At 37.8% G+C, this 25599-nt stretch overlaps 2 long non-coding RNA genes and 1 pseudogene across 3 annotated transcripts in view; 1 reads left to right on the top strand and 2 right to left on the bottom strand.

Annotated features, from left to right (window-relative positions):
- Nucleotides 1-6827: 6827 nt before the first annotated feature.
- Nucleotides 6828-25599, bottom strand: part of LOC108583674 — a 107694-nt gene continuing 88922 nt past the window's right edge. Inside the window, exon 3 of the long non-coding RNA XR_004180623.1 lies at nucleotides 6828-7052. This is a non-coding gene — a long non-coding RNA (uncharacterized LOC108583674). The remainder of the gene's footprint in view (nucleotides 7053-25599) is intronic.
- LOC116271864 lies at nucleotides 7237-10982 on the top strand. Its single transcript, XR_004180624.1, has 3 exons — nucleotides 7237-7861; nucleotides 8237-8288; nucleotides 10254-10982. It is a non-coding gene; the product is annotated as an uncharacterized LOC116271864 (long non-coding RNA).
- Nucleotides 21390-21863, bottom strand: LOC108583683 (annotated as a pseudogene). Its single transcript, XR_004180622.1, has one exon. The product of XR_004180622.1 is annotated as a guanine nucleotide-binding protein G(I)/G(S)/G(O) subunit gamma-5 pseudogene (transcript).

The following is a 25599-nucleotide window of genomic DNA, read 5'->3' as shown; positions in this document are numbered from 1 at the left end:
TGCTGGATCCCAGTTGAAGTGTAGCTCATTTTGTCTCACTCTATTCACTGCTTAAATGTTCACAATTTATGGCTTATTCTCTCAGCATGAGTAACACACAATGATTGTGTCAGGAAGCTCAGTCGTCTCTCATTACTTACTATTCAGGATTCCTACCCTAGCTCCTAGTAGTGCAGCTAACCCTCCAAACTTCAGCCAGATCCTCCATCTGGCCCCTGACGTTGGCTATCCACCGTACAGCCTTTTCTTTGGGGCTGTTCACCTTATGCCACAGCCACTGCCTGGTAAGTAGGCTGCTGCTTAATCCTCAGCTGCCTTCTGCATCCTCCACGAGATTCCACAAGGGATTCTAGGTTTCTTTCATGCCACTTGATGGTCTTCTAAAACTTCAAGCTGCTATTTCTACTGCAGATACTTCATGGTAGCATATGGCTTTCCTTTTTTTTTTTGAGACGGAGTCTCGCTCTGTTGCCCAGGCCGGAGTGCAGTGGCCGGATCTCAGCTCACTACAAGCTCCGCCTCCCGGGTTTACGCCATTCTCCTGCCTCAGCCTCCCGAGTAGCTGGGACTACAGGCGCCCGCCACCTCGCCCGGCTAGTTTTTTGTATTTTTTAGTGGAAACGGGGTTTCACCATGTTAGCCAGGATGGTCTCGATCTCCTGACCTCGTGATCAGCCCGTCTCGGCCTCCCAAAGTGCTGGGATTACAGGCTTGAGCCACCGCGCCCGGCCCGCAGCATATGGCTTTTGTAAGGAGCTTGAAATTTCCCATGCTACACTCTGCTCTGTGTTTCCTCCAGAATTCTCTTGTTTGTTCTTTCTTTCTTCTTTTTATTGAGATACAATTCACAAAGGATACCACCCACCCATTTAAATTTTACAATTTGATGATTTTTAGAATATTCATGTAATTATGCAACCTTCAACATAATCAATTTTGGACACTTTAATCACCCCCAAAAAGATACCCCATTACTCATTAGCAGTTACTCTCCATTCCTTCCAATTCCTCTTCAGCCCCAGACAATCTCTAATCTCCCTTCTGTCTCTATGGATTTACCTATTCTGAGCATTTCATATAGATGGAATCATGTAATATTTGCCTTTTTGTGTCTGCTTTATTTCAGTTCACATAATGTTTTCAGGGTTCCTCCATGTTGTAGCATCTACCAGTACTTCATTCCTTTAATGGCCAAATAACATACTGTTATATGGCTATACCACATTTTGTTTATCCATTCATCAATTGATTGACATTTGGGTATTTGTACTTTTGGGTTGTTATGAATAATGCTGCAAAGAAAATTCGTTTACAAGTTTGTGTGTAGATGTGTGTTTTCATTTCTCTTGGGTATATACCTAGTGGTGGAGTTATTGTGTTATATTGTAACTCTGTGCTTAACCTTTTCAGGAACTACAGACTGTTTTCCAAATTAACAGTACTATTTTAGAATCTCACCTTCAGAGTCAAAGTTGGGATTACAATTTTAAACTTTTTTGTTAAATTTATTCCTAAATGTTTTATTCTTTTTGATGCTATTGAAGATGGAATAATTTTGTTAATTTCAGTTTTGGATTGTTCATTGTAGTTTTTTTGTTTTTTTGTTTTTTGTTTTTTGTTTGTTTTTTTTTTTTGAGATGGAGTCTCGCTCCAGGCTGGAGTGCAGTGGCATGATCTTGGCTCACTGCAACCTCTGCCCTCCAGGTTCAAGCAATTCTCCTGCCTCAACCTCCCAAGTAGCTGGGACTACAGGTGCACGCCACAGTGCCCAGCTAATTTATATATTTGTAGTAGAGTCGGGGTTTCACCATATTGGCCAGGCTGGTCTCCAACTCCTGACCTCAAGTGATCTGCCCACCTCGGTCTCCCAAAGTGCTGGGATTACAGGCGTGAGCCATCACACCTGGCCTCATTATATAATTTAGATCTTGTACCTTGCCACCTAGCTGAATTCATTTCTTACTACTAATAGTTTTTTGTTGGATTTCTTAAGATTTTGTGTACACAAGATCGTGTCATCTGATAGTTTTACTTCTTTCTTTCCAATCTGGATATAGTTTTTTCTCTTGTCTAATTGCTTTGCCTAAAACCTCTAGTACAATGTTGAATAGAATTGATGAGAGCAGACATCCTTATCTTATTCCAGATATAATGGGGAAAGCTTTCTGTCTTCTAGCATTAAGTATGACGTTAGCTGTGAATTTTTCATAGCTTCCCTTAGGTTGAGGAAGGTCCCTTCTACCCTAGTTTGTTGAGTGTTTTTTTTTTTTTTAAATTTATCATGACAGGTTGGATTTTTTTGTCAAATGCTTTTACTGTGTCTATTGACAGGATCATGTGGTTTTTGTTCTTTATGTTGTTGATGTGGTATATTACTTTAACATACCACAAAATTAATAGTTTATATTAATTTTGGGATAGTAAACCAACCTTCCAGTCCTGAGATGAATCCCACTTTGTCATGGTATATAATTATTTTTTATATGTTGCTGGATCCATTTACTAGTATTTTTGAGGATTTTTACATCTATATTCATAGTACATCTACATTCAATGGTCTGAGTTTTCTTGTGATGTTTTTGTCTAGTTTTGGCATCAGGAAAATACTGGTCTCGTAAATGATTTGGGAAGTTTCCTTCTTCTTCTATTTTTTGGAAGAGCTTGAGAAGGATTTGGTGTTTATTCTTCTTTAAATGTGTGGTAGAATTTACCAATGAAGCTATCTGGTCCTGGGCTTTTCTTTGTTGGTAGTTTTAAAATTTATTTATTTTTTAGTTTGAATTTTTTTATGTGTTCATAGTGTATATATTTATGGAGTACGTGAGATATTTTGAAACTAGCATACAATGTACAATAATCACATCAGGAAAATAGGATATGCATCACCTGAAGCACCTGTCATTTCTTTGCATTACAAACATTCCAATTATACTCTTAGTTATTTTTAAATGTACAATAAATTATTGTTGAGTATTGTGTTATCAAATACCAGATCTTATTCATTCCATCTATATTTTTATAGCCATTAACCATCCGCACTCCCCTCTCCCTCACTGGGAGTTTTTGTTATTAGTGACTCAATCTAGTTATTTGTTATAGGTGTGTTAAATTTTTCTGTTTCTTCTTGAGTCACTTTTGATAGTTGGTATGTTTCTAGGAATTGGTTCATTTCATCTGGTTTATCTAATTTGTTGTCATACAAATGCTCTTAGCATTCTATTATAATACCCTGTATTTCTGTAAGGTCTGTGGTAATGTTCTCTCATTTCTGATTTTAGTAATTTCAGTCTTTTCTCTTTTTTTGTCTAACTAAAGACTTGTCAATTTTGCTGTTCTTTTCAAAGAACCAACTTTTGGTTTGGTTACTTTTCTCTATTGTTTTTCTATTCTGGATTTCATTTATCTCTGTTTCAATCTTTATTTCTTTCCTTCTGTTTGCTTCTGTTTGCTCATCTGGCTTCTTAGATGGCAGGTTAGATTATTGATTTGAATTATTTCTTCTTTTTAAATATAGGTATTATAGCTATCATTTCCCCTCTAAGCACTTCTTTAGCTGCATCCCGTAAGTTTCTTTTTCTTTTCTTTTCTTCTTTTTTTCTTTTGTTTTGTTTTGTTTGTTTGTTTGTTTGAGATGGAGTCGTGTTCTGTCTCCCAGGCTGGAGTGCAGTAGTGCAATCTCAGCTCACTGCAACCTCTGCCTCCTGGGTTCAAGAGATTCTCCTGCCTCAGCCTTGTGAGTAGCTGGGATTCCAAGAGTGCATCACCACGCCTGGCGATTTTTTTTGTATTTTTAGTAGAGACAAGGTTTCACCACATTGGCCAGGCTGGTCTCAAACTTGTGACCTCCAGTGATCCACCCACCTTGGCCTCCCAAAGTGCTGGGATTACAGGTGTGAGCCACTATGCCTGGCCTGTAAGTTTTGATATTTTGTGGTTTACATTTGTCCCAAAGTATTTTCTAATTTCCCTTGTGACTTTTTGGCCTATTGGTTATTTAGGAGTGTGTTGTTCAATTTCCACATATTTGTAAATTTCCCAAATTTCCTTCTGTTCTTTATTTCTAATTTCATTCCATGGTGGTAGATAATATATTTGGTATGATTTCAATCCTTTTAAGTTTTTTGAGGTTTCTTTTATGACCTAGCTTATGATCTGTCCTGAAGAATGTTTCATGTGCACTTGAGAAGATTATGTATTCTGCTATTATTGGGTGGAATGCTGTATGGATATATGTTAATTCTAGTTGGTGTATAGCGTTGTTCAAGTCTTCTGTTTCCTTATTGAGGTACGGGAGTGGATCATTCGTAGCCATGATAAATAATTTGGCTTTTATTCAAAGAGCAATGGAAAGACACTGGACAGTTTAGTGAGATCAATTTTGCTGGTATTTGGAGAATGTAATGGAGGAGAACAGAGCAGAGATAAGGAGATCAGTCAAGAGACTTCAGTAATTCAGGATAGGCCTGGACCTAGGTGGTGGCAGTTAAGATAAAAAGAAGGGAGAATTTCTATGTAAATTTTGGAGGTAGAGTCAACAAGACTTACTGACACGTATTTTGTTGAGGTCAGGAAAAGGAAAGAATTTATGATAATGACTAGATTTCTGGTTCGAGTAAACAAATAAGTGGTGATGACATATTGACATGGAAAAGATAAGGACAGGAGCAGGTCCACGGGATATCAAGACTTCTTGACAATGTAAGTTTAAGGTGTCCACTAACGCAAATAGGGATATGAAATAGGTAGACAGATATGCGTGTCATGAATCAAGACTAGATAAATCAATTTAGGAGTTAGCATACAGATAGTATTAGAAGCCATGGTCTGGACAACACAAAATAGAGAAGGACTATAAAGAAAAAAGTGAAAACCAGGATTGAGTCCTGAGACTGCACAATATTGAGATGAACTAGCCAATGAGACTAAACAAGAGTAGCAACTGATGTAGTGGGAAAGCCAGCAGAGTGTTGTGTCACAATATCCAAACAAGAAAATCTTTTAAGAAGGGAGAATGGCTAATGATGTTAAATACTGCAGGGACTTCAAATAAAATGAGGATAGAGAAGAGTCTATTAGATTTGGCAACATGCATGTTGCGTGTTGCAATAACATGAGTAGTTTCATTAGAGTGGCAGGGCCAGAAGTCAGACTGGAGTGCATTGAAAAGTGAATGGGGTGGTGGGGAGCTGTAGATAGTGTATATAGACAACTCTGTTGAAATACTTGACTCCGAAGAGGAACAAAGAAATGAGATGGTAGCTGTAGAAGAGCACTAGGTCAAAGGAGGGTTTTTATTTAATTAGGGATAGTTCCTAGAAATATTATTTTAAGTAGTTGTTATTATCATTATTAATATTATTTCTTTGATGGTCATCACTACAGTGTTCAGTGAAATATACTTACAAGCAATTCTTGAACAGAAACACTTCTATCCTGAAAAGAGCAAATACTGAGACCTCAAAGCATCGATTATTATTCTTTTCTAGTCTCATAAATAAGGAGATCAATGTAATAGGGCCTACTAGAAAAGAATAAGAACCGATCTGGATGGAAATGATGAACACAGAGAAAAGACAGGCAACAAAATGCTGTTTATAGAGTTATGGAGTGAGAGAAATAGTTAAAAGGTAAAGAGGAAGGGTGTTAATTTTATAAACTAGCCTTGAGGCTCCAGCGAAAATTTTGATGTCATGATATTTTTACTGCTTCAGCAAACTTTTGCTCCCCAAATCAACAACAAGGCCTAGTGATTACTATGAGCATAGCTTGCCTGGGGCTGTAGCAAACATCTTCTTGGGCCTTTAGCATATCACCCATTCATTTACTGCACAACTTCAAGCAAGTAATTTAACTTTATTTTCCTTATCTCTTAAATTGCATATCAGTACATACTTCTTAAAATGGTTATAAAGATTACATAAAAGAATGTGTCTAACTTAAATGCCTGTACCAGCTAAATAAAGTGTTCTAACAAGTAGACCCAAAGATATAATGGCTTAGTAAAACAAACGTCTATTTCTTTTTTCTTTCTTTCTTTTTTTTTTTTTTTTTTTTTTTTTTTTGGTGTTTGACTTTATTTTTATTATTATACTTTAAGTTCTGGGGTACATGTGCAGAACATGCAGGTTTGTAACATAGGTATAGACGAGCCATGGTGGTTTGCTGCACCCATAAACCCGTCATCTACATTAGGTATTTCTCCTAATGCTATCCCTCCCCTAGCCCCCACCCGCCGACAGGCCCCGGTGTGTGATGAGCCCCTCCCTGTGTCCATGAGTTCTCAGTATTCAACTCCCACTTATGAGTGAGAACATGCAGTGTTTGGTTTTCTGTTCCTGTGTTAGTTTGCTGAGAAAGATCGTTTCCAGCTTCATCCATGTCCCTGCAAAGGACATGAACTCATCCTTTTTTATGGCTGCATAGTATTCCATGGTGTGTATGTGCCACATTTCCTTTATCCAGTCTATCATTGATGGGCATTTGGGTTGGTCCCAAGTCTTTGCTATTGTGAATAGTGCTGCAGTAAACATACGGGTGCATGCATCTTTATAGTAGAATGATTTATAATCCTTTGGGTACATACCCAGTAATGGGATAGCTCAGTCAAATGGTATTTCTGGTTCTAGATCCTTGAGGAATCACCACACTGTCTTCCACGATGGTTGAACTAATTTGCACTCCCACCAACAATGTAAAAGCGTTCCTATTTCTCCACATCCTCTCCAGCATCTGTTGTTTCCTGACTTTTTACTGATCGCCATTTTAAGAGGCATGAAATGGTATCTCATTGTGGTTTTGATTTGCGTTTCTCTAATGGTCAGTGATGATGAGCTTTTTTTCATATGTTTGTTGGCCACATAAATGTCTTCTTTTGAGAAATGTCTGTTCATATCCTTCGCCCACTTTTTGATGGAGTTGTTTTAGAAAAAATCCATTGTTAATCAGGCAGATGACTTTGGAGGAAATATTTTTTTAAAGCCATCCAGCAGAATGCCTTCTCATCTTTATAGGACCCACTTCCTGGTCCTTCAACTGTTTCTGTGTCTTCTCACCTTAAAAAAATAAAATACAATGTACAGTAACCTTTTAATCAAAACACAGCATTGTAGGTGGAGACCGAAAGCCTGCCATTGTTTGTTGTTTAACAGCTGATCCTGGTATTCTGGTGATGCCACTGTGCTGCTTCGTTACACTGAACACGTAATTTTTTCACTATATTAATGGTATGTCATTTTTTTAAACTGTTAAGTACTTATGTGAGAATAACTGTAAGAAAATGATTGCTTATCAGTAGCATATAAATTCAGAGTCAGGAATGATGGTGATACCAAACAACCACATTGTCTACCTGGGTTGCTGAAATAATGACACCTTTGCTTTGTTCAATGTATACAAACTTTGTTTCATGCACAAAATTATTTAAAATATTGTACAAAATTACCTTCAGGCTATGTGTTTAAGGTGTATATGAAACATAAATGAATTTCATGTTTTTAAGTGCTTTTAAGCATTTTTAAGTGTTTTCCGTGGGACAGTTTGTATATCTAGCGCACCATAGTACCAGTATTCTATCATATGTTTTCTCCACCCCTGCTCTGAGGATGTAAAACTGTTAGAAAAAATAAATCACAAAATTGAGCTGATTGGCTCCATAAAAAATTTATGATTTTCAGCCTCAGCTGGGTCTTCTCTATTGTTCTACAAATCTTTAATTCATCTTTATTCAGTTCCCTTTCTGATTTCCCACAGCAGCTGTTTCAACCCGTTACTACACTTCAATCCTCCCACTCCAACCTCTTCATCTTTTAATCATTTCGGAAAATGAAGCTTCCTACTTCACAACAAAAAAAAAGACTTTCAGGTGAGAATCCATTCAACCCTTCTTCATTTCATTCTGAAGTTTCCTCTGTTTTTCATCCTTTTCCTGCTTTCCTCCTCTCTTGGAAGAAGGGGTGTTCTTTCTTACGTCCTTTCCTGCTCTCTCTACCTATGGTCTAGAATAGTGTTACTCAAGGTGTGGTCATGGACCCCTTCCAATCCTCAAACTGTTTGATACTGATCTACAACAGCCTAAGCACTGAAATTAAGAGTAAGAATTTAGAAACTTCCATAGCAATTTGATAAATTAATTTTATGTTCATTGGCTCTAATAATGAAAAATTGGGGTTTATATTTTGAATGTCTTTGTTTTTGTACTGCATTTTTTCTAGTAACTCATTTTTATTATATTTTACAGAAGTACCAATCACAACAGCTTGAAAATTTGAAAACCTGATCCTTCACCACAGGTAGTTTGAGAAGTATTGGACTAAAACCCATCCTCCACTAACTTGTCTGAGATTTGACTCCATGCATTAACCCTTTTCTCTCTCATTTCTTCACTCTTACTCTCCATAGACATTCTTCCATATTACCTTTGCCTACTGTGTTGCCAACTTATTTCTCACTTTCTGTTTACTGCCAGCCTTCTTGAAAGAATAACTCTCATATACTGTTTCCACCCTCCTCATCTTCTCTTTAACCCTCAAACCATAGCAATTTGGCTTATGCCCCTACTACTGCTCCAACAAAAGTCACCAGTGATGTCTAAATTGCCCAATTCATAATAGCCCTTCTAGTCCTTGTCCTGTCAGACCTCTACTCTGTGTTTACTAAAGACCACCCTTTCCTTTGAGGACCTCTCTTCTTCTGTGTTTCTCTAATAGCCCTCATCTGATTGTTGCTTTCTTTCTCATGGTCTACAAGGAGAACCCCAAACTCTCTTTTAGGGCCTTCTCTTACTCCAGCTACCTGTCCTTCAGGCCTCTATCCTCAGACTTTTTTCCTTTTGCTCTACATTTATTGCCATCAATTTACTCAACATCTGTATGCTGATGAATCCCAAATATCTTAACTCCAACCCTGACTTCTCTAACCAGGCTGTAGGCTGAGTTTTCAATTGGCTTACTAGATAGTTTCACATGGATATCCCAAAGACACCTGGAATTCAACTTATCTGAGACAAAAACTTATTATACACAACCTTGGCCTTCTTAGGTATTCCCTATTTTGGTTAATGGCCTCTCTATCTACCTGATTACCCAGGCTTGGGAGTCATCTTTAACTCTTACTTATCTCTCATTCTCATACTAAGTTCATCAATATTACCTTAAATCCATTCCACTTCTATTGCCTTATTTCATCAGCTCCTGCCGAGAGCCATATGACTACTCTGTCTATGTTCAGTCTATTTTTGGCACCTCCGTCAGAAGGAATATTCAGAAAACATTGTTCTGATGTTATCACTTGCTTAAAACCTTTGGTTAATTTCTCATGGCCTATAAGGAGAACCCCAAACTCTCTAGCATTGCATATAGGAACATTTACAATCACACTCCACACTAGTTCTCTAGCCTTGTCTTTCACCATTAACCTCCCCGCCCCCAGACTTTGTACTCCGGTCAGATTATTGGCAGTTCCTTGAGTATGCTATGTATTTTCACTTCTCTATTTTTATTTTAGGAAATTTATTTTATTCCCTTCTTTGCCCATGCTGTTTCCTCTTTTTGAAATGTTCCTCCCCACTTCTTTACTAATAAACTTCAACTCATGCTTTAAGCCCTAAATTAAATATTGCCTCCTCTATCAGGCCACTCTGATATTATAGATCTATTCCCTTCCACCACCTAGTCTCCCTTCCTTGAGGCCAAGGACAATGTTATGAATCTTTATGTCACTGGCCCCATGAGTAGCATATAATGTTTCTTGAGTGACTACAAGAAGTAGAAAATAAAGAAGGAAAATACTCTCCATAAAGGACAGTCTCTAAATACAGTAATTATATCTATGAAATTATTTTTTTCATATTCTAAAGAAAAGAAAATTTTAGCCCCTTAGGTAGTGGGATCTGAAAGTTACCAGCAGCAGGCTGACAAAGAGCATATTGTGGATTCATTTCTTTACATCTCAAAGACAAAATAATATATCTTTTTCTTCTTAAACATGCCATACAATACATAGTACAGCAGTAGTAGCATTGTGTGTGTTTAATAAATACATACAATATTGAAATCAACTGCAAAACCGTAGATCCATTATTACTGCTGCTTACTAGTACCATGCCTCAAATTAAAAACTCCCATTAAGATATGTAGCAGGGCTTGGGGAAGGATTATGTATTCAAATATTAGTTTTAAATAATTTGCCCTTGTTGTAGATCTTTTTCCCTCCTACAAATCAAAACATAGACAAGCCCTTCTGTTCCCCTTTCTTAGGTGCTTTTGCTTGCAAGGTCAAAATCGGAAGTTCAGGAAGATCACCTGAATCCAGAGCTTTTGATTTCAGAAGCCTAGGTTCATTGAGGAAAAGTATGCTGACTTGTCCCAGAGGGTTAACAGGTGAATGCTTTTGAGTAGAGGTGGGAGAAGCTGTCTGACATAGAAGTTGAGCTTCTCCGGTACCAGAGAGGAGATGGGAGTAATGGTAGATTCCATGAGCATCAAGGACTACTTTTGCTGCCTTTTAGTGTCCTAAAGAAGATACAAGATCTCAAGAGAGAATGGAGACATGGTACACTTAAGAAAGTCTGAATACTAGTCCATGAGGATGCCAACCTCAGCCAAAACACCCCACTATCACCACCAATGTGCAAGGGTGGCACAGAAGCAGCTACCCTGTCTAACTTTAAGGGGATTTGCCTGACAAACATATCAACAATATTGGGTATGCACAAAAGGGCATAGGGCCTACACTGAAAGTTGTGTTCTGGGTATCATTTGCTAGGGTCTTCATACAACCTTGACAAAGGGAGATAAAAACCATGAGTGAGATGGAATTTTTAGCCAGCTAGAAAGGTGAAAGTTTCCGAGCAGATTGTTGTAGGGATATAAAGAAATGTGACATTTTTTGCCAGTTAAAATGGCAATCATAAAAATGTCAGGAAACAACAGGTGCTGGAGAGGATGTGGAGAAATAGGAACACCAGCAATCCCATTACTGGTTATATAACCAAAGGATTATGAATATAAAGACACATGCACACGTATGTTTATTGCAGCACTGTTCACAATAGCAAAGACTTGGAACCAACCCAAATGCCTATCAATGATAGACTGGATAAAGAAAATTTGGCACATATACACCATGGAATACTATGCAACCATAAAAAAGGAGGATTTCATGTCCTTTGCAGGGTCATGGATGAAGCTGGAAGTCATCATTCTCAGTAAACTAACACAAAAACAGAAAAGGAAGCACTGCATGTTCTCACTCATAAGTGAGAGTTGAACAATGAGAACACATGGACATGGAGGGGCAGGGCTCATCACACACTGGGGCCTCTCGGGGGGCGGGGGCCGGGGGGAGGGATAGCATTAGGAGAAATACCTAATGTAGGTAACAGGTTTATGGGTACAGCAAACCACCGTGGCACGTGTCTACCTATGTAACAAACCTGCACGTTCTGCACATGTACCCCAGAACTTAAAGTATAATAAAATAAAATAAAATCAGATTGTTTGCTTTTGTTGTTGTGTGGTAGGAGTTCCTTATATATTATGGATATCAATTCCTTATCAGATATAATATTTTAAAATGTTTCTTTTTATTTCATGGATTGCCTTATCACTCTGTTGGTATTCTTTGATATACAAAAGTTTTGAATTTTCATAATGTCCAGCTTACCTCTTTTTTCTTTTGTTGTTTGTGCTTTTGGTGCCATATTCAATAAATCATTGCCAAAAAAAGAAAGAAATGTGATATTTTTGCACCCTGGTTGTGTGGACCAAATTTCATGGCTACAATTCTAATTCGGTGTTGTTGGTCACTTACTTGCTCACTTTGTACCTTAAATTTATACTTTTTAAAAACAAAGATAATACCTTCCCTCTACCTTACAAGATTTTTATGACACAAGAATTAAATAAGGTAAGAAAAATTGCTTTGAAAAGGCATAAAAGGCCGGGCGCGGTGGCTCAAGCCTGTAATCCCAGCACTTTGGGAGGCCGAGACGGGCGGATCACGAGGTCAGGAGATCGAGACCATCCTGGCTAACACGGTGAAACCCCGTCTCTACTAAAAAATACAAAAACTTAGCCGGGCGAGGTGGCGGGCGCCTGTAGTCCCAGCTACTCGGGAGGCTGAGGCAGGAGAATGGCGTGAACCCGGGAGGCGGAGCTTGCAGTGAGCTGAGATCCGGCCACTGCACTCCAGCCTGGGTGACAGAGCGAGACTCCGTCTCAAAAAAAAAAAAAAAAAAGGCATAAAACAAATGAATATATGTTAGTAAATTACAGAAATCAGTGTGAAAAAGAACCATATTTGATAGCTTTAGTTCTATATTGAACCTAAAGGATGTATTATGATAAAACTGATAGCACAAATATATTTATTGTCTTAATCTAGATTGCCTGTATTGAGATATGTTTTTAATATTTTCTCTACAAATGCACTAGTTGTTTTCCTCAGCTTTTCTTTAACTTCCTTGTGTTTAATCGCTTTCAAATGAAAGAAGTCCAGATATATAGTTTCCATTATGAACTACATCTTCAATAATTTGATCTTTACTGAGGACAGTGTTATTCCTAGGATGTAATGAACTGTAACAACTGTGTCATAACATATAGTTGCTGATGCCTCATGTTCTGGACCACAGAGTCAGACCTTAGAACATTTCTGCCTGCTTCATTGCCAGCTCCTTGGGCAAACCCTATAACCTGAGAGTGTCTGGGTTGCCAGAGTCTGCAGAATCAGATTGCCTAAGTGAAGGGAGGGCATATGTAATATATAAGAGGCACCATTGCACACTCATGGTTAAGGACACTGACTCTGGATGGTGACTGCATTGCACAACTCTAGGGGACACTTGGTCCAGCTTTGAATCCATTCTACCACATAACAACTACATGATATTAGACACATCATTTAATTTCAGCCTTGTAAAATGGGGGTAATGATAGTACCTTCTTCGTGAGGTTATTGGGAAGATTCAATCATATAATGAATGTAAAGCCCTCAGCACAGTGCCTAACACTGTGCATACCCAATAATTGGTAGCTGGTATCAATATAAAAGTAACAGTGGGCAGGGGGAGGGTGGTGGAGAAATGATTCCAAGATCACCTTGGGAGCAAAGATCTGAATTTGCTGGAAAGTCAAACGATCACTAGGAAATGCCATCTAGAAAAAATACCATGTCTGATTATGATTTGACACATACATTCCTCACTACGGGGCAGGAACTTTGTCCTGATTACTATGATATCCAGCATAGAATGGTGCTTCACATGTAGTAGTCACTCAATAAACATGAGATAAATGAATCAAACTAGGGGTTGCCTATGGCATAGGTCCCAGAGCTCTATAGCAGCCCACCACTGACAGTTTAGCACAATGCCCTGAATATAGTATGTGCTCAAGAAAGAATGAGTGATGTAAGAACCTCAGACAGTATTGTACTTTACCATATCAGTTTCCACTTTACCATAGTTGGATAAATTTGCATCACCCAAGTTCAGCTTTCCTTGTGTTTCCTCTATTTCATCAGCTCCAAAGCCCTATCCCAATTTTAGAATCCCTAATTCATCATGTACATTCATTTGACAAATACTCTTTGAGTGTTTAATACATGCGAGGCATTATGCTAGATGCCATGAACCTCCCGGAGCTTGTTTAGTGGGGAGACTAGCAGCATGCAAGTCAACAAACATATAAGATGATTTCAAATCGTGATAACCTAGTTCTACAAGAAAAATAAAACAGGGAAACTTTATGGGGGATTACTTTGGATTAGGTGGTCAGAGAAAGGTCAGAGAGAGCCTCATTTCTAAGGATGTAACACCTAAGTTGGATGATGAAGATCAGTAGCTGCAGAAATAAAAGCAGGTTGCTCTCTTGGAAGTGCCCGTTTCTTCTGAAAAGCTATGAAAAATCTCTCAAAAATGGAGGACAGTTAAGCAAAGACTGGAGACTGCAGAAGGAGAAAGTGAGCAAGGATTGGCAAATTACCATCCTGCCTAAACCAGTCTCAACCTTTTTGAGCTGTTTTTAGAGGTTAGGTGTTTCATTGCATGTCAAGGTTAGAAAGTCACTTAGAGAGGCCGAGATAAGTGGATCATCTGAGATCAGGAGTTCAAGGCCAGCCCGGTCAACATGGTGAAACCCTGTCTCTACTAAAAATAAAAATAAAAATAAAAAATTAGCCACGTGTGGTCGCATGTTTCTGTAGTCCCAGCTACTCAGGAGGCTGAGGCAGGAGAATTGCTTGATCCTGGGAGGCGGAGGTTGCAGTGAACCCAGGCAGGCGACAGAGCAGGTCTCAAAAAAAAAAAAAAAAAAAAAAAGAAAAACTAAAAACAAAAAACATCTAATATCCAGCCCATGATTTCATGATTATTATTGCTTTGATGAAATTAACGTAGGAAGAGCCACGCCAAGTCACTTTCCAGAGATCAACTTGGTTGGCCAACCATGGACCCTGGATAGGCTTATGGGATGAACCTGAGGTAGGGAAGGCTGCCACCCCCACCCCCAGGGAATGAGAGAGAGAATGCCCAAATACCCTTCCTGTAATTTATGTTATTCTTGGATATGTCAAAAATCATGCAGATTATACACAGATGGAAATATTGATTTGACTCTCTTGCCTTTGAATTCCTTCCACAAAGAAATTATTTTAGAGCCTATAAATGTCTAAGGAAATGGCAGGTCCTCTGGGTGGATAAGTGAAAAGCCTCTAGAGTTAGTCATTCCTGGATCTGAATTCCAGCTCTGCCATTTAATTGCTATGTGACCTTGGGCAAGTAGTTTAAACCTGTCTACACCTTAGTTTCCTCATCTGCAAAGATAGGGACTCTAAGACCCATTTCTTAAAAGAGTTATTGAAAGGATTAAATGAGATAATATATGTGGGAAGTGCTTTTCCTGGTGTCTGTCACATAGTAGGTGCTCAAAATACATTATAGCTCTAATTATTCAAGTTTTCTGGGGCAGTTTCCATTTCAAACATTCTGTTCCATTTTTAGACTACTCGTGCTCATTTGAAATTCTAAAATGTCATCACTATATTTTTCTTCAGCATTTGAAGAAGAGTTTGTTTTTTCAGGTATAAAGACACAAAACTGCCCCCACTTTCTACACTTGATTTGAAAATCTCAATCCTAGTCAGAGACATCTTATTAAGACCCAAAGCATAGGATGGTTACTATCAATAAACAGAAAATAACAAGTATTGGTGAAGATGTAGAGAAAATTGAACCCTCATGTACAGTTGGTGGGAAACAGTATGGCAGTTCCTAAAAAAATAAAAAATAGAATTATATGATCCATCAATTTTGCTTATGGGTATATACCCAAATGAATTGAAAACAGTGTCTTGAAGAGATATTTGTACACTTATTTTCATAGCAGCGTTATTCATAATAGCTAAAACAGGAAGCAACTCAAGTGTCCATCAACAGATGAATGGATAAGCAAAATGTGGTATATACATACAATGAAACATTATTCAGCCTTAACAAGGAAGGAAACTCTGCAATATGCTACAGCATGGGTGAAACTTGAGGACATTATGCTAAGTGAAATAAGCCAGTCGCAAAAAGACAAATACTGTATGATTCTACCTATATGAGGTCCTTAGAATAGTCAAAATCACGGAGACAGAAAACAGAACAGTGATTGCCAGGGACCGAGGGAAGGCAAGAATGGGGAGTTATTGTTTAATGGGTACAAAGTTTCAGTTGTACAAGATGAAAAGCGTTATGGAGATGGATGGTGGTGATGGTTGTTCAACATTATGATGTGTTTAATACCACTGAACTATAAATGTAAAAAGTTAAGATGGTACATTTTATCTTTCATGTATTCTAACACAATAAGAAATTCGAGAAAAAAGAAGACCTAAAGCAGACTTTTACCCACAAAGAATGGAGAAGGGAAGAAGAGTGATCTTTGAACACAGAAGTACCAGGCAGTGAAATTTTGAGTTTTCCACAGAAGTACAAACAATGAGTGGACAGACAAGAAGCCAGGGTGGGAGAGACATTTCACTGGGTGTGACCCCTTCATTTCCAGTTCTACTTGAAGATTTTGCTTTAATTAACACAAAGGTGAAGCTCAGATTGTAGATGGCCTGACACTGCTTATGATCAGCTGTTTTTCTAAATTATCTAAACCTCATTATAATTATATGTATGAAATGCCTGGTAATAAAATTGCATTGTAATTACACAGCCCTTAACATCAGTAGTCAACCTACAGGCTCCAGCTGCCCTCTGATATTCATTATAATCGGGTTTCGCCTGTTTACAAATGGCAGGGGAGGTAAATCCACTCAATGGGTTTTCAGGGTCAGCTGAAACTCACAGAAAATTGTCCTTTAATATTTGAATCAATATACATGTATCCAAACCATATCCTTCTTCTTCATCAACTCTCTAGTTCTGCATACCTAATTAGACCCATCAATTCCTCCATAGCCTTCCTGAGACAGAGAGGAGAATTAAGCAATGGGTCAGCCAGGGAACTGCCTGGGTGCCAATTTAAAAGGGATGTTTAAAAATCCCTGGAATAAAACATAAATATGGTGCTGCATACCTTGGGTTTCTGCCAGTACTTCCTAAAGTAATTGGTGAAATGAAAATTGGCCACTTCTTTCACCTAAGGAGGCTGGGACCTTTGAGTAAAAAATTAAAAGCAAAAGCAAGCCAGTCCTCACTGGTGCCAACCACACCATTTTCTTGACAAGTGTGTGCAAGTTAAAGGGTGTGCCACCAACGGTGAGATTAGCAAGCTGGGAGTTGCTGAAAGTAAGCAACTCTCCACGATCACCTGATATTGAGAAACAAAATACTGCATGTTGCAATGCTCTTTATCAAGAACGAAGAGTTAATTTCCTTATCCAAATTTTAAATCCTTTACTATACATTCCCCAAAGTTACCTGGTTTGGAGAATTGCAAAAGGACACTGAGGACAAAATAAAAACTACAGAAAAGTGGGAAATGGTTTGTTGTCAAAAAGAAAAAAAAAGAGGGGGGGGAAATTCTAAGGTCTTTTGAATGTGATTTATTTATTTATTTATTTATTTATTTATTTATTATTACTATTATTTTTTTGGAGATGGAGTTTCGCTCTTGTTGCCTAGGCTGGAGTGCAATGGCGCGATCTTGGCTCACTACAACCTCTGCCTCCTGGGTTCAAGCGATTCTCCTGCCTCAGCCTCCCGAGTAGTTGGGATTACAGGCATGCGCCACCACACCCGGTTAATTTTGTAGTTTTAGTAGAGACGGGGTTTCTCCATGTTGGTCAGGCTGGTCTCGAACTCCCCACCTCAGGTGATCTGCCCGCCTCAGCTTCCCAAAGTGCTGGGATTACAGGCGTGAGCCACCACACCTGGCCTGAATGTGAGTTTATAACTATATACCGGTAAGTTACCTGATTTTATAATTATCCCTGTAAGTTACTGCCATTATATTTAGTTTTGAGTGACAAACAAAAGAAATGAAAGTAATAAATAAGTAATCTAAAATGCCAATTTAGGATTTTTTGCTGTAGTTGAAGGCAAAACACACACACACACACACACACATACACGCAACATAGTGGTTAAGCTCATAGGCTCAGATGTGAGCCTACCAGAGATTAAATCCTGGCTCCACCACTTACTAGCTGTGTGATCTTGGCTAAGTGACTTAAACTTTGGGCCTCACATATTAAACGGGGATGATGGTGGTGGTGGTGGTGGTGGTGATGATGATGATGATGATAACAATGCTCACCTCCTAGGATTAAATGAGATAATGCATGTAAAGTGGTTAGCATAGTTCCTGACATATGGTAAACACTCAATAAACGACAGCTATTATTGTTATAAGTGTGGGCAGTGAATTTTTTATTTCAAACATAAGGAAAAAGGCATACACTATTTAAAATAGAAACTCAGTCTCTCCCTACTCTCATTAAGTAAATGTTGACCAAATATTTTAAATATATTCAGGTGAAGAGGCACCAGAACATAAGCCTGCCTGGGGCATCCACACTGTCTCATCCAGTCTTGCTGAAGAGGGTAACTGTGGTACAAGCAAAAGAACGCTAGATTTTCAGAACTGGAAAATTTGGCTTCAGGTCCCATCTCTGCCACTTTATAGTTACTAGTGTGACCATGAACAAATCGTATAACCTCTCTGAGTTACAATTTCCTCATATGGAAATGAAGATACCTATGTTATAGATGAGTGGTGAGGATTGGAAAAGGTTGTATGGAAAAGCATCTGGCACATATTAGGCATTCAGCAATTGTTTGTTGACCCTGTATCACAGAAAGAAAATAATTCTATGGAGATTTTAATACTTATATGTCATCAGGGATGATGGCTCAAGTTTCTGAGCAGCACTGATTTTGCCTCAAATTAGCTTTTGCCATTTCTTGTGAAAAGGTCAATATTGCTGTCATATCCATAAAGCTCCAAGATGTAATTGTGCATGCCTGCTAAGACTTTTTAAAGCAGGGTGATAGAGTTTGGCTTAAATGCCAGCACAGACCTTTCTACATAAATGTAATACTGAAAAAGTGCTGAAATATTCCAAAGATGCTGCTATTAATACCAACTTCAAGAATGATGAGGAAGTTGATGGCGGCAACTATAGTAACATGTTTTAGTTTTTTATGTTTTGTTTCACTTTGTTTGAAGTCACTGGCAAGATTATAGTCCAATTTGTCCTCTATTGACTACTGAACAATATTGTTTGTGGAACATTCCTGGAATCTGTTTGACTGTAACATAATCTGGTTTTGTGTACATAAAATTAGATTTAATACAGAAACAGGAGAAGTGAACAGCATCAAAATAATTCCAGAATACTCACAGGCCTTATAAAAATATTTGACAGCATTAGTTGACTTCCACTCTGATAGTTACGGAGCAAATTTAGCAGTCTCTAGAAGCTCTTACTCAAATATATAGTAATCCCCCTTTATACATGGTTTCACTTTCAGTGGTTTCAATTACCCACAGCCAACTGTGGTCTGAAAATATTAAATGGAAAATTTCAGAAATAAACAATTCATAAGTTTTAAATTATGGACGATTTTAAGTAGGGTGATGAAATCTTGCACCATCCTGCTCTGTCCCCTGAGACATGAATCTTCCCTTTGTCAGGGTAACCATGCAGTCTAAACTACTCACCCATTAGTCAGTTAGTAGCCATCTCAGTTATCAGATCGACTGTTGTGGTATCACAGTGCTTGTGTTCAAGTAACTCTTATTTTACTTAATAAGTGCCCCAGACTGCAAGAGTAGTGAGGCTGGAAATTCGGACATGCCAAAGAAAAGCTGTAAAGTGCTTCCTTTCAATGAAAATGTAGGCCAGGCACGGTGGCTCACGCCTGTAATCCCAACACTTTGGGAGGACAAGGCAGGTGGATCGCTTGAGTTCATGAGTTTGAGACCAACCTAGGCCACATGGTGAAACCTCGTCTCTACGAAAAATACAAAAAGTAGTCAGGCATAGTGGCACAGGCCTGTAGTCCCAGCAGCTTGTGGGGCTGAGGTGGGAGGATTGCTTGAGCCTGGGAGGTCGAGGCTGCAGTAAGCTGAGATCATGCCACCTCATTCCTGGCGACAGAGCGAGACCCTGTCTCATTTTTAAAAAACAGAAATAAATAAATAAATAAAAGCTAAATATTCTCAGTAAAGAAAAAAATAACTTTTATTAAAATATATTGTTATAATTGTTCTATTGTTATTAATCTCTATAGTGCCTAATTTATAAATTAAACTTTATCGTAGATATGTATGTATGGGAAAAAACATAGTATATACAAGGTACAGTACTATTTCCCATTTCAGGCATCCACTAGGGGGTAATAATGTCAGACAGATGACAAAGTAATATATAAAGAGCCTTTTAGAATCAATAACTAAAATACCATTAAAAAAATGGGCATACATTAAAATGAATTTTCTTTTGTTTTGAGACAGAGTCTCACTCTGTCGCCCAGGCTGGAGTGCAGTGGTGCAATCTCAGCTCACTGCACCCTCCGCCTCCCAGATTCAAGTGATTCTCCTGTCTCAGCCTCCTGAGTAGCTGGGATTACAGGCACACGCCACCACGCCTGGCTAATTTTTGTATTTTTAGTAGAGACGGGGTTTCACCATGTTGGTCAGGATGGTCTCGAACTCCTGACTTGATGATCTGCCCACCTCGGCCTCCCAAAGTGCTGGGATTACAAGCATGAGCCGCTGCACTCGGCCTAAAATGAATTTTCTAGATGATTGAATAACAATAGTCCTTTGATATGAAATAATGACTTGGTTTATGGCCTTAATATACTACTTAATTACTTAAGACATTTATTAATATAATGATAAATGTATAGAGTAACCTGTAAACATGACATACTTTTGCTTTCAGTAGTTTCATGTAAAGAAAAAAAACTTGAAAATAGTAATGCCTGAGGACACATGGGAACAATAGACACTGGAGAGGGAGGGTGGGGACCAAGAGCTGAAAAACTACCTACTGGGTACTCTGCTCACTACCTGGGTGATGGGACCATCCATACCCCAAACCTCAGCATCACACAGTATACCCAGCTAACAAGCCTGCCCATGTGTTCCTGAATCTAAAATAAAAATTGAAATAATTTTTTTTTAAAAACAATAGTATTATCCATGGGACAAAATTTGTAGTATTAGCAAGAATTATTTTGTGTCTCATTTAGAAACAACTTGACTTTTGTTCCAGTGTTTAAATTTTGACAAAAATGGTTTTGAATAGATCTTTATAACCTGATGCCATAAATACAAGATTCTCTGATCAATATTGGGCCTAAAACAGTATTCTGTAAAGCTTAAATTGGTATTAACTATGATCATCTTGATGTCTATGATAGATAATAAACAAGGTCATACATACAGTAACACAATTATTTAGCATTTCAAGTTGTGCGCTTTATGCAGCAAGTGAGAAAAAATATTGGAATATTGAAGTTTTGCATAAAAAGTCAAATAGTAGTGTTTTGAAATCTCTATTGTATTTCCTATTAAGGTTTTATATGTTACTTTCCCATTGTTCCTGAATTTGTTATCCTATATATAAACAGAAACATGGATGAGTTAAAAAAAAAAAGTGCACATAGGCTATGAGTAGATTATTTAAAAAGGAACTACATATGGTCATATAATCAATAAACATGAAAAAGTGTCAAATCTCACTAGTATTCAAAGAAATAATAAACCACAATAAGACTATTTTTCACTAATATGATATTGCTAAACATCATTTTTTTAAACTTGCACACTAAGTTTTATTGTATGCTGCTGCCAGTGTATATAAAACAATTACCCTTGTGAAATAGAAATTCATGAAAATTCAGAGGTAGATGTTAAAGACTGACAAAAGTAGAATTTTGTATATCATGGCACATGTGTTACAGGGACAAGTTTTTGTACAGGCTTCAAAAGTGTCTCTCTTAAATATTCACTGGATCATAAGAAGTGGTTTGGGAAACCTTTGAAAGATTCATTTTACTACAAAAAGGAACAGACTTTCTGGGGTCTGAAGGGATTTGTACTTGAAGATACTCCAGTCAGCAGAGGGTCATGTTGAGCATTCTGCAGACAGAATTGTTTCAAGTCTGCAGCTGCCTGGGAAACTTTTACGCTGTTGAGCCCGGCCTCCAGCTGGAGCTGTTGAACCACTTTCTTCATAGCGGCGACGCTGGAGGAGCCAGATATGGTGAACGCAAGGGCCGGGCCGATTCGTGGGTGGGTGGGTCGGTGGGTCGGTGGGTCGTGGGCCGTGGGCCGTGGGTCGGCGGGGCCGCTAAATATCATTTTTAAGATGTTATTAGAAGGGCTCAGGAAAACCAGCATTCCTATACATTGAGGACACAAACTTTCTGGCAGGCAATTTGTGTATTGGTACCTGACATATAGTATTCCCTCAATAAATATTTCTTCAATGAATGGATAATTTTGTTGCTGACATTAAAATAAAATTTCAGACATTTTGACAACGTACGCTGGCATAATGCTCTGAATTCACAAAAATTGCTACTGAATCTTACTATTGGTGGCTCCCAACCTTGTGGAAGTTTATAATGTCCTGCTATTGTTAGCTTGTTTTCATGCCATCTTTCCCCTTTCTTCGAAATGCTCTATGGCATATATGTTTGTATTTAAAGTACCTCATATATAATTTTGTTTTGAGATATTAAAAAAAAAAAAAACTCATGGTGAACCTCAGGATAATTGTAGCCACCTTAGAGGGTTGCAGATTTTGGGCTGGAAAGCACTGCTTGGCAGCCATCTGTGTGATACTTTTCAATTGTTAGTTCTTCGCTAATTCTGTAATGTATTCTCCTCACTATGTGAACAGATCTTTTTTGTCAATAAGGAAAGCATAATTTTGTTAATGATAGGTAAGCACCTTATTATCTGTATTTGGCAGGCTTAGACATATTGCTGCCTTTTGGAGAAAAACAGCTGTTTCCAGATGTCATTAAAGCAGGCATTACCACTGACAAAGCTTTCTCACGAAGTATCTTACAACAGTTCTGTGTGCTGTCAGAGCTGCTTGTACCAAAAATTCTGTGGGAGTTAGGGCCCTGTACTTTCTAATTGCTAACTGCTTTGATTACAACCTCCTGCTCAGATACTACAGTGAGTGACATTTCCATCTATACACACGATTCCATCTATACAGATTTTCTTCTCTTATAATCACATGGCTTCAGTGTTATGACACTTTTGATCTTTGTGAATACTTGCTCAGAATTCTGACACTTCCATTAGTAGCACACAGACAGTTTGGACCTGTTGGATATTGACACAATGTATTTTGCTTATTCTGGAAGCATTAATTTTAATTTCTCTTTTGTGAATTTATTTATGTAAATGTAATCATTTGACTACATGGTTACTTTTTTTTTTTGGCATTTCTCAATTATTTTGGCCAGTTTCTCATCCAAAAGAATTATTATTATAGCAACTTCTCCGTACAAAAGATTAATTATTGTAGTAACTTCAGTGCTCTTTTTCTACCAGATCCGCAGTTACTTTGTATTTAATAAGCTTTTCAAGGCTTTGTTGAACTTACTGATTTCCATTTCAGTCTTCTTTCTCATTTATTCTTTCGATACTAGAACCCACCAGGAAAAATTATTCAAAAGCTGGTAATAATTTAGGTGACTTGTTTTTTCTTCTGACCTACCTAAAGCAGTCCCTTTTTGCCTAAGTACTTAGTTTTCCATTCTGTCCCTATAACCTAGAATTCAACAAAACACTCATGATCCATGCAAACTATGAATTTGCTTTAAACTACACATTTACATACTACATTGTTAAACACAGGCTTTGAGAGAAAAAGTGCACTGCAACTAGAGACTTATGATATTATCTTGGCAGCAATTATTAAAGATTTTTAAAAAGTAAACCAGTGATACTTCCATCTCTTGGGTTATTGAATTGCTATTAAGAAGAATGAGGTAGATTTTTATGGGCTCAAATGGAAAGATATCAAAAATATACTGTCGAGTAAAATTAGAAAATCATAAAACAATATATAATAAGGTATAATTTATGTAGAAATATATATGTATGTGTATGTGTTCTTATGTATAATTCACATTTATGTATATGCATAGAAAAAGGTCTGGATGGATATAAGTCAAATTCTTTTCGTTGTTGTTATCCCTGAGAAAGGGGAAGTAAAATGGGTGGGGAAATGCATGTGAAAACAGGTTTTTACTTTTCACTTTTTGTAAAATTTGAATTTTTCACAAGTATATATTACTTTAAAAAAACTAAAAGCCCCTTATGCCATTTGCTGTTATCATCCCCAGGCCTGAATTGTTAAATGATCAAAAGAAGTTCAGTGATAGGACCTCATTGGCCTTAAAACAAGAAAATAAAAATAAAATAACAACAATAATAGTTGCCATTTGTTCAACAATTATCTTGAGTTAGATATTTCACAGGAATTATCTAATGCATGCCTTATAATAACCCTGAAAAGTAGGTTCTGTACGCGATTAGGTATGAAAAAATAAATCTCAGAGAGATTAATTCGTCAGAGGCCGCATAGCTGGTCTCTTAACCTGTTGAGGCTGCTATATCAAGAATACCCCAGATTGAGTGGCTTAAACAACAAACATTTATTTCTCACAGTTCTGGAAACTGAGAAGTCCAAGATTGAGATTACGGTGCCAGTGTGCTCAGTGTGGTGCAGGCCTTCTTCCTGGTTTTCTCACATGGCAAACCCAATTACCTCCCAAACCCAGTTGCCCTCTCAAAGGTCTAACCTCCAAATACTACCACATTGGAGATTAGGGCCTCAACATATGAATTTTGAGGAGAACAAAATTCAGTTCATTTGTATTTTTATACCAAATTCAGCTGGTAAAAGCAGTTGGGCAGGAATTTCAACATGGATTTATCTGGCTCTTAAACCTGTGTTGTTGTTACTGAACAACATAGCCTAATTGCAAGTACATAAATGGAGTTTACAATGGTGCTGGGACTATTTTTAGTATTTTTATACTGTTCTAAGTACTTTTTGTATATAACAATTCATTTATTTCTCACAACAATTCTGAGTTAGGTATTATTATTGTTATAGTTTTATCATCCTAATTTTTCAAAATGAGGAAACTGAGATACATACACATTACTTGTCAAATGTGTAAGTGGCAGAGCAAGGATTTGAATGAACCCAGGCAGTCTTATCATACATGCCACTGCATCTCTAGGGATCATGTGTAAGAAAGTCCTGTATGTGTCTCCCATTTCCCATTCTCCCATCAACGAGATTACGGAAAAGATGACGAATACTGGTAGAACCCAGACTTAATCAAGCTAAATAAAGTTGGGGCTCAAAGAAAGCCTGCCATCTTTTGCTTTACAAATGAATTCTTAAGTATCTATACAATTCTCAGTAGGCTATCTTTCAAAAATACTTCCATCTGAAGTGAAATGTTCCCCAGTTTGAAATCCAGAATAAGGTATAGGTCTGTCCCTTAAGACATTCTTGCCCTGTTTTGAGAATATGAAACAGAAGAATTGTGCCATACCAGAGGAGAGAAAATAAAAGTGGGCCTGAGGTTTCCATCTTTGGTGAGGGGCTTCTAGTTTCAAATAAAGTTCACCTTACTCCTCAACCTGATAAAAGGTACCTATAGAGACCCGACGGATAATATCATACTTAATGGTGAAATACTAAAACTCTTCTGCTAAGATCAGGAACAAGAGGAGGATGTTCACTCACTCCACTTCTACCTAACACTGTACTGGAAGTTCTCAACAGGGCAATTAGGGAAGAAAAAGAAATAATAGGCCTCCAGTTTGGAAAGGAAGAATTCAAATGATATCTATTTGAAGATAGCTTGATCATATACATAGACAACCCTAAAGAATCCACAAAATAATTATTAAAGTAAATAAAAGAGTTCAGCAATTTGCAGGAGAAATATACAAAAATCAGTTGTGTTTCTACACACTAGCAATGAACAATCTGAAAATGAAATTAAGAAAATGATTCCAGGTTGGGCATGGTGACTCATGCCTGTAATCTCAGCACTTTGGGAGGCTAAGGTGGGATTGTTGCTTGAGCCCAGGAGTTTGAGAA

The sequence above is a fragment of the Papio anubis genome, chromosome X (genome assembly GCF_008728515.1).
Source record: "Papio anubis isolate 15944 chromosome X, Panubis1.0, whole genome shotgun sequence".
Classification (NCBI taxonomy): domain Eukaryota; kingdom Metazoa; phylum Chordata; class Mammalia; order Primates; family Cercopithecidae; genus Papio; species Papio anubis.
Note: the sequence above shows the minus strand (reverse complement) of the source record. Positions and strands in the feature narration are given on the sequence as shown.